General features: G+C 38.1%; 1 pseudogene; it reads left to right on the forward strand.

Moving 5' to 3' along the window:
* The first annotated feature begins 373 nt into the window (after positions 1-373).
* The window catches only part of LOC114277114 (polyphenol oxidase, chloroplastic-like), a 38,456-nt pseudogene continuing 25,907 nt past the window's right edge, over positions 374-12,922 (forward strand).

The following is a 12,922-nucleotide window of genomic DNA, read 5'->3' on the forward strand; positions in this document are numbered from 1 at the left end:
TTCTATAAATTTTGTGTTTATCATTATGGAAAAAAAAAAAAAACCAAATCTATGTGTTTTGACTTAGAAAACAAAATTTCTCCACCACTTGGGGTTTGTATTTATTTATTTATTTTGTTAAGTAGTAAAGGATGTTTATAATTCAATTATAGAAATTAAAATGTATATGCACCGATTAGATTTTTCAAAAATTAAACTATCAAAACAAAATTTATAAAATCTTATTATGCTTGTAATTATGTGATTCATTTATATGTTGATATTTTGGTTTTTTAATCTTGTCAACTTGAACAACTATTGGTGTGATGCAGAGAAAATCCCCTAACCCTAGCATTATATAAACAAACATACCTTCATGGTGACACCCCAAACAAGGCTATGGCTTCCATTCTCCCTCCAACCACCACCAAGACCACCACCACCCTCTCTTCTTATCTCATTTTCAAGAACACCTCTCAAATTCCCACAATTAGAAAGCATAACCATTCCTTCAAAGTGTCTTGCAAAGCCAAAGATAGTGACCAAAACCCTACAACCCCCTCAAAAAATACACAAACCTCCCTAGGGAAGTTTGATAGGAGAAACATGCTCATTGGCTTAGGAGGCCTCTACGGCGCTGCCAGCCTCACCACCACCGACCCATCAACCTTGGCCGCTCCGGTCACTGCCCCGGATTTATCGAAATGCGGGGTGGCAGACTTAGCCGCGGGTGCAAAACCAACCAACTGTTGCCCCCCCAAAACCCACAAAATCATAGAATTCAAGCTCCCTCCTCCATCCAACATTTTACGAGTCCGCCCTGCGGCCCATTTTCTAAAGCCCTCCAACTCATGAAATCGCTCCCCGATGACGACCCACGAAGCTTCAAGCAACAATCCAATATTCACTGCCCTTATTGCGACGGCGCTTACCACCAAGTCGGTTTTCCAGGCACAGAACTCCAAGATCACAACTCATGGCTCTTCTTTCCCTTCCATAGATTTTACCTCTACTTCTTCGAAAAGATTTTGGGAATGCTGCTCGATGATCCAGCGTTCGCAATTCTTTTTTGGAATTGGGATTCTCCGGCGGGTATGAAAATGCCCGCCATGTATGCGGACATAAATTTGCCGCTCTATAATCGTCTCCGTGACGCCAAACACCAGCCACCGACATTAATTGACTTCACTACAATTTGACAGATCCGAAAAATGTCGATGAGGAGAAGCAGAAGTCGAGAAATCTGACTATAATGTACCGACAAGTGGTGTCGGGTGGGAAAATGCCTCGGTTTTTCCTTGGAAGCTCGTACTGTGCGGGAGATGACCCGGGCCTAGGTGCCGGGTCCATGGAGAACATCCCGCATGGTCCGGTTCACATATGTTGCGGGGACCGCACCCAGCCGAGTCTAGAAGACATGGGGAAAGAACTTCTACTCTGCGGGATGGGATCCGATCTTCTACGGTCATCACGCGAACGTCGATCGGATCTGGACAGTGTGGAAGACATTAGGAGGAAAACGAAACGATTTCAAGGATCCGGATTGGTTGAATTCCGAGTTCACCTTTTACGATGAAAATGCTCAGCTTGTGTCTGTAAAAGTAGAAGAGAGTTTGGATCATCGAAAACTCGGCTACGTCTACCAAGACGTGCAAATTCCATGGTTAAACACTCGACCCAGTCCTCGTACTTCGAATTTTTTTCGAAAAACAAAGAACAAAGCGGTGGAAAAATGGTTTAAGTTATGATGTTTCGGAAATTTTATATTAAGGCTTAGTTTGGAAAGACTAAATAAGTGTATTTTTTAATTTTTTTTGTATTATGTGTAGAAAAAGTAGAGAGGAGATATTGATTGATGTGACCCAAAAAAGATAAAAAGATGAAATAAGTGCACTTTTTCCTTTGTAGCCAAACTTGGCCTAATTATTATATAAGACTCACAAGTCATTTTTTTGAGAGTTTGAGTAGCAATGTATTCGTTACTATATAGTGAACAAGATTATATAATTAGTGAGTCAAAATCATTTATAGGTGAATGAAAAATTGATTCCTAAGTGAGGTTTATGAACATTAGACATGCTTGTGAAAATTCTCAAAATGGTGTTGCGTATTTTTGTTCCACATTCTTGTTTCACACAGGAAAATCATGAATAATTTGGAAAAGATATATAAGGTCCTAGATAAGTTGGGTTGGGTCAGGCCCTTTACTTATTTTCTTGGGCCCAAATTATTTGAATTGATATTAGTTTGTTTGCTAGAAAGTTTGAATTTCATATTCAAATTGCAACGGACATATTTTCAAATTGCAACATACATGTCTTTTCCGAAACAACGTTTCCATTGCCTATATTAAGGCAGTCCTCCATCCATTTTTTTTTCCAGGAGAGATAAATTTTTTTCCAGATCTTCCATTTCCTTCCTCCTCCTCAGTTCATCTTGCATATTCCATTTTTAGAGGTTAAGTTTGGGAAAGTGCAAAGCACATACTCTGGTTTGCTATACACACAGAGTTAGTGCAAATTCTGTGTGTGGTGATTGTTGTATCCTGGAGACATGATGCCTATTGATCTCGTGCTCCAGTGGAGAAGGCGTTATTCTGTCTTAAAGACACAGTGTCCATACACTGGCCTCAATCACCATTTTCATACCGTTGTTTAATCTGCTATAAGGTTGTAAGTATTTTTTTTATTTGTTTTATTTATTCGTATGTAATTAATTTACCGAAATTATTCTCCAATAATTTTAAGACAGAATAACATCTCGCTTCTATTTACAATTTCGGTTAAATTAATTTTTTGGTTTTAGACAGTTTTTGTGATCATACTGTTTAATATAGCACATTCTGTTTCTGTTTTATATATATATATATATTCTGGATTTGTTTTGTTTAACGTAATGCTTTTCCACATGAGAAGACTCAAAGAAATAAGTAGAAGATGTGGAGTTCTTATTAATAGTAGGAATTACAGTCAGTACATTCATTTTGAATAACCCGTCACACAGGTATCCCTTCCCTACATAAACACTATCCTTACACAGAACAAATTTATCAGAAACAAAGACCAATTTAAAACCATTCTTGCTTAACAATGATCTATACACCAAGTTTTTTCGAATTTATCAAAGAGAACGCTCCTGCCTTGAGCGAGGATGAAACTGATAGGCAAGCAATTGCTGCAGTTGAGGCGTGGAAGCATTTTGTGCCGAAACTATATTTTGAATGGATTGGACAACACGTTGTATAACGTGTATAGTCCATTACAAACGGCTAGAGAATTGTGGAAATCCTTGGACAAGAAGTACAAAATGGAAGATGCGGGAATCAAAAAATATGTGGTCGGCCGTTTTCTTGAGTATATGATGGTGGACTCAAAGACTGTAATTAGCCAAGTGCAAGAGCTTCAGTTGATTTTGCATGAAATTCATGCAGAAGGAATAAGTTTGAGCGAGTCTTTCCAAGTAGCAGTAATCATTGAGAAACTACCACCGTCTTGAAAAGAGTTTAAGAACTATTTGAAGCACAAACGTAAGGAAATAAAGTTAGAGGACTTGATTGTTCGGTTGCGGATTGAGGAAGAAAATCGCGAGGCAGAAAAGAAAAGAAATCCGGGATTTGTTTTCAAAGCCAAGGAAGTGCTTTGTGGTGCATAATGTAGGCTTTAATCCCATTCACAACATTCTAATGGATGTTATTCTTGTTACAGGCGAATAAGTGTCAAAATAATCTATTTCCTCAGTTTGCCTATAACCTTTAACTACAAGTCTAGCCTTGTATTTCTTAATTGATCCATCAGGTTTAATTTTTCTCTTGAATATCCATTTATATCCAAAAGGCTTACATCCTGGTGGAAGATTCACCAATTCCCAGGTATGATTTTGTAAGATGGACTCAATTTCACTATTAATAGCTTTCTTCCATAAAGGAGCTTCAGGCGTAGACATAGCTTCCTTAAATATTTGAGGCTCATTTTCTAGTAGATAAGTCAGGAAATCAGGACCGGAGGATTTACAAGTCCTAGCTCGCTTACTACGTTTAGGTTTTGCCTCATTTGTTCATTCTCGATTTTCTTCAATCTACCCTTGATTATTATCAACTGCACTTTTATAAGAATGTTTAGAAGAACTTGATTCTTGTATAGATTTACAAGGAAATATATGTTCAAAGAAAGATGCATTTCTTGACTCGATTATAGTATTGACATGCACATCTGAATTGTCACTTTTGTATACTAAAAATCGATAAGCACTACTGTTATGTGCATATCCTATGAATATGCAATCAACAGTTTTAGGTCCGATTTTGACCTTTTTAGGATCGAAAATGGCCACCTTAGCTAAACACCCCCACACTTTCAGATACTTGTAAGAAGGATTCCGACCTTTCCATAATTTATATGGAGTTTTAAGAATCTTCTTGTGAGGTATTTTATTCAAAATATAATTAACGGAAAGAATGGCTTCCCCTCATAAGTTCTGGGGTAAACTTAAGCTAATCAACATGGAGATCATCATTTCTTTCAATGTATGATTTTTTCGCTCAGCAATTCCATTTTGCCGTGGTGTATAAGGCGTAGTAGTTTGATGAATGATGCCAAGTTGTGAACATAACGTTCCGAAAGGAGCATCATATTCACCACATCGATCACTTCTTAATGCCTTAATTTTCCTGCCAAGTTGATTCTCAACCTCAGTTTTATATTCAATGAATTTTTCTAAGGCTTCATTCTTGCTTCATAATAAATATACATAGCAATATTTTGTACTATCATCAATAAAAGTGATGAAGTACTTCTTGCCTCCTCGTGTTTGAACAAATATCAAATCACAAATATCACTATGAATTAAGTCCAGAGGCTCAGTACTTCTTTCAACTGAATTAAATGGTGTCTTAGTCAATTTAGCCTCAACACATACTTCACATTTATGATGTGAGTCAACAGAAAAATTAGGTAGATAGTCCAAGTGAATTAATCTACGCAATGAATCATAGTTAACATGTCCTAATCTACCATACTATACTTGAGAAGACTCAAACAAATAAGCTGAAGATATGGAGTTCTCATTAATAGTAGGAATTATAGTCAGTACATTCATTTTGAATAACCCGTCATACAGGTATCCCTTCCCTACATAAACACCATCCTTACACAGAACAAATTTATCAGAAACAAAGACCAATTTAAAACCATTCTTGCTTAACAATGATCCAGACACCAAGTTTTTCCGAATTTCTGGAACATACAAAACATTGTTAAGCGTCAACTCCTTGCCCGAAGTCATTTTGAGCACAATCTTCCCTTGTCCTTCAACTTTTGCAGTAGAGGAGTTTCCCATGAAAAGCTGCTCTTCATCCTTAACTTGTTGATAGGTAGTAAACATTTTCTTATCTGCACACACATGTCGTGTTGCCCCGGTGTCTACCCACCATTCCTTGGAGTTTGACCCCATCAGATTTACCTCAGACATAACTGCTGCCAAGTTTATCTTAGTCACTCCATCAGACAAAGTCTCCAATTCAGTTATGTGTGCTTGTTCATACTTCATCTTTTTTGAAAGACCTTGTTGATCTTTGCGATTCTGACAATCTTTGGCCTGATGTCCGATCTTGTTGCACACAAAGCACTTTCCCTTGAACTTTATAGATCCAATCTTAAAACTCTGACCAGCAGTTTGTTTAGAGTTTTGCTTAGGACGTTGTCTCTTTTTCTCTTTTTGTTCGTGCTCCAATATGTTAGCCTTGGCTTTGAAAACAAATCCCAGATTTCTTTTCTTTTCTGCCTCGTGGTTATCGTCCTCAATCCGTAACCAAACAATCATGTCCTCTAACTTCATTTCCTTACGTTTGTGCTTCTGATTGTTCTTGAACTCTTTCCATGACGGTGGTAGTTTCTCAATGATTGCTGCTACTTAGAAAGACTTGCTCAAACTCATTCCTTTTGCATGAATTTCATGCAAAACCAACTGAAGCTCTTGCACTTGACTAATTACGGTCTTTGAGTCCACCATCATATACTCAAGAAAATGGCCAACTACATATTTCTTGATTTTCGCATCTTCCGTTTTGTACTTCTTGTCCAAGGATTCCCAAAATTCTCTAGCCGTTTCTAATGGACTATACACGTTATACAACGTGTTGTCCAATCCATTCAAAATATAGTTTCGACACAAAAAATCAGAATGGTTCCACGCCTCGACTACAACAATTGCTTGCCTATCAGTTTCATCCTCGCTTAAGGTGGGAGTGTTCTCTTTGATAAATCTTGCCAAATTCAAAGTTGTATGATAAAACAGTATTTTCTGCTGCCATCTTTTAAACTCTATCCCATTGAATTTTTTTGGTTTTTCATTGTGGTTTACGAGGACAGTGGTGGGCAATGAAGTAACCATAGGAGTAACCATTGGTTTTGAAACCATGACAGATGTAGATGTCGGGTTTGTATTCCGAGCACCAATCGCAGTCTCAGTTGCCATTTCAATTTTTAACAAAACTTTTTGATTCAACAAAACAACACAAACAAATCTCTTCACAATAAGTAACTAAGATAAAAGAACCTCAGAATTCGGGAAACCAAAAACTGATAAAATAAAATAAAACAAAAGCAATGCAGAAAACACCTCAAACTATATATATAAAAATAAACTTATTATGTTTTGTTATACTTAACAAACAAACAGATTCAAACAATATATTAATATATGAAATATAAACTAATAAACAACCTGTGATACTTAACAAACAAACAGATTCAAACAATATATTAATATATGAAACATACTTTAATAAACAACCTGAAGCACAATATAAATAAATCACAAAGTAATTGAACTGGGTAAGCCACAAACAAAGTGCACCAACTAAACAAATAAATAATAGTGGTCCACATATGATGTTTCATCAACGGACATTTTTTTTTTTATACGTTTGAAAAGAAAACAGATCAGTATAGTCAAACAAACACGATTATCAGATAGATGTATATCTAATAGAAACCACAACGTTAACAAAAAGTACAACCCAAAAAATACAGAATTACAGTATGAAAAACAAAACAGAAAAACAGTCTAAAAACACACATTAATTTAGAATCGGTATATATATATATATATATATATATAACAGCAAACACAGAATTATACTGCATGTTAAACAACATGGAAAAGCGTTACGTTAAACAGAACAAACCCAGAATTATACTGCATGTTAAATAGCATGGAAAAACATTACGTTAAACAGAACAAACCCAGAATATATATATATATATATATATATAAGACAGAAACAGAATGTGCTATATTAAACAGTATGATCACAAAAACTATATAAAATCAGAAAATTAATTTAACCGAAACTTTAAATAGAAGCGAGATGTTACTCTGTCTTAAAATTGTTGGAGAATAATTTTGGTAAATTAATTGCATACGAATAAATAAAACAAATAAAAAAAAATACTTACAACCTTATAGCAGATTAAACAATGGTATGAAAATGGTGATTGAGGCCAGTGTATGGACACTGTGTCTTTAAGACAGAATAACGCCCTCTCCACTGGAGCACGAGATCAATAGGCATCCTGTCTCCAGGATACAACAATCACCACACACAGAATTTGCACTAACTCTGTGTGTACAACAAACCAGAGTATGTGCTTTGCACTTTCCCAAACTTAACCTCTAAAAATGGAATATGCAAGATGAGCTGAGGAGGAGGAAGGAAATGGAAGATCTGGAAAAAAAATTATCTCTCTTGAAAAAAAAAGGATGGAGGACTGCCTTAATATAGGCAATGGAAACGCTGTTTCGGAAAAGACATGTCTATTGCAATTTGGAAATATGTTCGTCGTAATTTGAATATAAAATTGAAACTTTCCAGCAAACAAACTAATATCAATTCAAATAATTTGGGCCCAAGAAAATAAGTAAAGGGCCTGACCCAACCCAACCCAACCCAACCCAACTTATCTAGGACCTTATATATCTTCTCCAAATTGTTTATAATTTTCCTGTGTGGAACAAGAACACCATTTTGAGAATTTTCACAAGCATGTCTAATGTTCATAAACCTCACTTAGGGGTCAATTTTCCATTCACCTATAAATGGTTTTGACTCACTAATTATATAATCTTGTTTACTATATAGTAACGAATACATTGCTACTCGGACCCTCAAAAAATGACTTGTGGGTCCTATATAATAATTAGCATAAAGTTTTCGAAACATCAGAATTTAAACCATTTTTCTAATAATCCCTCACATGAATGAAATTGACGAAAAGGAAATGCAACAACATGCAACCTGAGAAAGTACAAAACTGAAAACATCCTACATATGATAGGTAGCTTGTGGCCTTGAACCTTCCCTTGTGAGAAACTATCGGGTTTACTAGCTGATTAATGAACATGATGTCTTGAACTGTTTTGCCATTAGTGTAAACTGAGACAACAACTTTCACATAGTTTTGTTTTCATACACAATTTGGTTCTTTCAGTTGTGCCCGTTTTGGCCTTGGGCAACACCTGGTTTTCATGAGTGCTCTAGAGAATGTAACCTTAGCATTCTTATAGAATCAGCCCAATTCACACTTATATAGGTGATGCTCATTAAGAGTATTCTACTATACCCTACTTGGTTTTCCAAGATATGAACTTCATTAAAAGTAAAACTTATCCTAATTCTCGCTGCAGACATCACTTGTTATCATAGAAACGGGTAAGGGATTTTCTCTTTAGTGATGGTCAGGAATCATGCTTAATTTGGTTGTCCCTTTGAACCTAGATTTTGGGATCTCCATTCAGTTAGGTTGGGTTGCCATTAAGTCAGTTCTTAATTGGTAGGCTTTAATCCCATTCCCCTCGATGATCTAATAACTTGCCCTCTAGTCAAACCTTTTGTTAACGAATCCGCAATGTTATCTCTTGACCTTATATATTCAATGGAAATAATTCCATTTGAGAGCAGTTGCTTAATGGTATTATGTCTATGACGTATATGACGAGACTTACTGTTATACATATTATTTAATGGATGCAAATTGCGAGCACAGGTTTGGGCCACATTGGAATATCTTCCAAGAAATGTCGAAGCCATTCTGCTTCTTCTCCTGATTTATTTAATGCAATAAATTCGGATTCCATTGTGGACCTGGTAATGCACGTCTGTTTGGACGATTTCCAAGAGACTGCTGCTGTAGACGTCCTCGAACGCCCCGGGAGGGATGAGTCCCGTTCCCCCGTTCTGTTCATATTGGGGTCACCACAGTTTAGGACTCTCTAATTGTCACGGTTCTAAATCTGAACCAAAGAGTCCAAATCTGGCAAATCGTTTTGAGAAAATAGATTTTGAAAGAAGTGCCCAACATGGACTGCTTCGCTAGATACAGAGTCGCCACCTAAATGTTTTATTTTGGGAAAATTTAGGAAACCCTGACTCGTTGCCTAAGGCCACTTGTCCGTCATCACCAAAGTTGCCTCGGCTTGGGAACTTGGGTACAATTGGGGAAGGTCACTTCGTGAGCACCCTCGCTTGCCCGATCAAAGATCGGCCTCTACTACCCATGATATCTATTTTTGAAAACTTTATGCGTTCTTATTTCGGTTATTAGCCTAGATTTACTATGTGATGCGCACAGCATACAAGTATAGACTGGGTCGCCTGAATTGGAACAAAATATTTCATGTTTGTTTATTTGAAAATAGTTTGATAGTGCTACCCGCAAGTAGGCGAAGACGTGGATTTGCCACCCTCGGGTGGGCTTAGAAAAACATGATTTTGCCACTATCTAGTGGGCTTAAAACTCACAGTGAATGAATTGTTTCAATCCAAATAGCCCAACCTTCACCCACAGGCATTCAGGCAGTTATATCACATAAGCACATAGCCTCATGGTAAGCATGCTATCATGGCAGTCACTCACACACATGCAAGGATGCTGAAACATAAAACTTACCGAGTACTCCAAGCCAAAACAGAAGCTAATTAGAAATCCATGCATGATCCTAATTATACAGAAATGCCTAATGCAACACATGCAAAATGCAACTAAGATAGGCTCGGCTATTCTAAAGATGGCATATGAAATGCTACAGCTAACATGTATTCAACTTGGAATTGAACTACAAATGCAGTTAGTATGATGCGCTGAGCCCGGTGCATGCAAGACAGATGAATGAATGCAAACATGCTATCATACTGTATGCTAATTGAAACATGTCCTAATCTAACCATCATAAGAGGGTAAATAAAAGAGAGAAAGACGTGGGGTTGGAAGACATACATCACACACACGCACACTTATTACAGTTGTGCCCTCACGCAGAGGGTCCGAAAGAATAATACAGTCCCAAATGAATAAATAATACAGTCCTGAATAAATACAAAATCCTAATTAATTAACACATTAAACTAGGAAAGTAGTAAACTAGCATGCAAGCTAAGGACTGCCTCGACTTTGCTTTGGATGATGAATGATGCATGTTCGGGTTGCTTTTGTCGGAAAATCCTTTGTGATGCCCCGATTTGCCTCTGTTTGCAATTGTTCTTGGAATGCGTGCCAAGCTTCGAAAGGCTGCTGATTTCTGATTTGCTGCAACAGAGAGCAACAAAGGGTCATGGCAAAGCATTTTCACATATGTATGCATGACTACTCTTCAGGGAGTGTAATCCTCGATCCTCGTGCCACCAATCACGCATATCGATGCATGATGGCCGAGGAGTCGAATTGCACGACACAATATGAAATGAATGCACATATAAACACAACAAGGCCTAGACTCCATCATGGGTAATCCGGAGTGTCGGCGACTGGGAATTGAGACACGTTCCGTCACTCGAAGTACGAAACGTCCCTCGTTTCCCGTGCTCGGGCTAACTCCTATCCCAAGCACAATGCAATATGCATGACATGCATGAATGCAACTAATATACAACCTAGCATGCACAATGCTATGAAATGACATACACGATGCACGAGGTAACATGGCATACACAATGCGCTAATATACAGCCTAGCATACACAATGCTATGAAATGAAATGGCATACACAATGCACAATGGACTTATACCAACATGAATGGACCTCAGCCACACTCACATCAGTAGCCATTAGATGAAAATGAGACATTCGAAATGCGTGCACACATGCACGCAAACTGAGGACCGATCCTAAGGCACAAATGCCACTCTAACAAGGCATGGCAAGGCACAAAATATGGCATACAAACATGCAAGTTTCAGCACTGAAATGTGATGCAAAACAATCCCGAAACATGGAAACATGGCACCCGATGCATGGAATGAACCTCGAAACACAAAACTAGGCATACGCATTGGCCTATAGCTATACAAAACATGCATTATTTGATCATGAAGCATAAAGACAGATGCAAGACAGTCCCAGAACATACATATTTCTAGTTTATAACAAGTCCCAAAAATGAATGCAAATAGGGCTAATCTATCATACAAAAATGGCCCCAAAAGAGAGATTAGACACAAAGGGACAGCAGCTGGTGCAAAATGGCAAAGAGCCCTTAAACAAAGTTGAAGAGGGGCTCAAAACAAGGCACTTTACAGTTTACATCAATCCACGAAAATAATCACAAATAAGGCCAAGCTATCATGCAAGAAAAGGCCTAAAATAGGGATAAAGAGACAAGTGGCAGCTTCTGTTCTCAAACAGAGGAGAGCCCTTCAACAATGTTGAAGAGGGGCTCAAAATAAGAGGCTTTACAGTTTATGAAAAGATTCAAAACAGCTCACAAATAGGCCTAAAGTACTATGCAAAAATTGGCCTAAAAGAGAGATAGAGAAGCAAGTGATAGAAGGAGGCCTCAAACAGAGGATAGCCCTTCAAAAATATTGAAGAGGGGCTCAAAACAAGCTATTTTACAGTTTATGGAAAAGTCAGAAACAACTCACAAACAGGCCAAAAATACTATGCAAAAATAAGGCCTAAAAGAGAGTTAAAGAAGCAAGTGATAGTTGCTGGCCTCAAACAGAGAAGAGCCCTTCAACAATGTTGAAGAGAGACTCAAAAAAAGATATTTTACAGTTTATGGAAAAGTCAGAAACAACTCACAAATAGGGCAAAAATACTATGCAAAAATAAGGCCTAAAAGAGAGTTAAAGAAGCAAGTGATAGTTGCTGGCCTCAAACAGAGAAAGACCCTTTATCAAACATGAAAAGGGGCTCAAAATATGACTATTTACAGTTAGGGTTGGAGCCCAAAAATGCAAGCAACTAAGGTTTATATAAAAAGCAAAAAAAGACTAGAAAAGGGAAGAAAGTGACTCACCCTTGTAGACCAATGCTCCAACAACTTTTGAGCCAAGTTTGGGAGTTCTTCACCTCTGGAAAGCAGCCTCAAGTTACTGGAATGGAGGATGGAGGCCTTGTGCTATGAGGTCTAGGGTAAATGGTGTAGGGCTAAGGGTGTTTTGATGCTTGGAAGGGAGGGAGAGGGAGAGTTGTATGCAATGGCGTTAAACCAATTTTGTAACCCCTTAAAATGCAGCTGAGGGGCTGGTTATATAGGCAAAGGAGGGGAGGAAAAAAGGGGGGGAAATGAATTCAAATTTCCCCCCAAAAGGGCCCCCCCCGGATACAGGATCTGGGGGGAAAAAGAGGTCACAACTGGAAGGAACAGGGAGTGGGGGTCATGGCCGGCCAGTTTTTGGGGGTTCAGGTGGTCGGCCGACCACCTCCCATGGCCGCCTGACCAAGGGTCAAAGGGGTCAAGCAAAATTACTGGTCGGCCACCACATATTGGTGGTCTCCCATGTGTGCACAACACAACTATGTGATTGAAACCCAAAAAAAGTGAACCAGGAGAGAGAAAAGACCATTTTTTAGAGGGGGTCAAAAGGGTCAGGAACAATTACTGGTCGGCCACCTCATTTTGGTGGCCTCCCAGGTGTGTACATCACAAATATGGGGTCTAGGGTTC

Source organism: Camellia sinensis, chromosome 9 (assembly GCF_055761805.1).
Source record: "Camellia sinensis isolate YWXY chromosome 9, ASM5576180v1, whole genome shotgun sequence".
Classification (NCBI taxonomy): domain Eukaryota; kingdom Viridiplantae; phylum Streptophyta; class Magnoliopsida; order Ericales; family Theaceae; genus Camellia; species Camellia sinensis.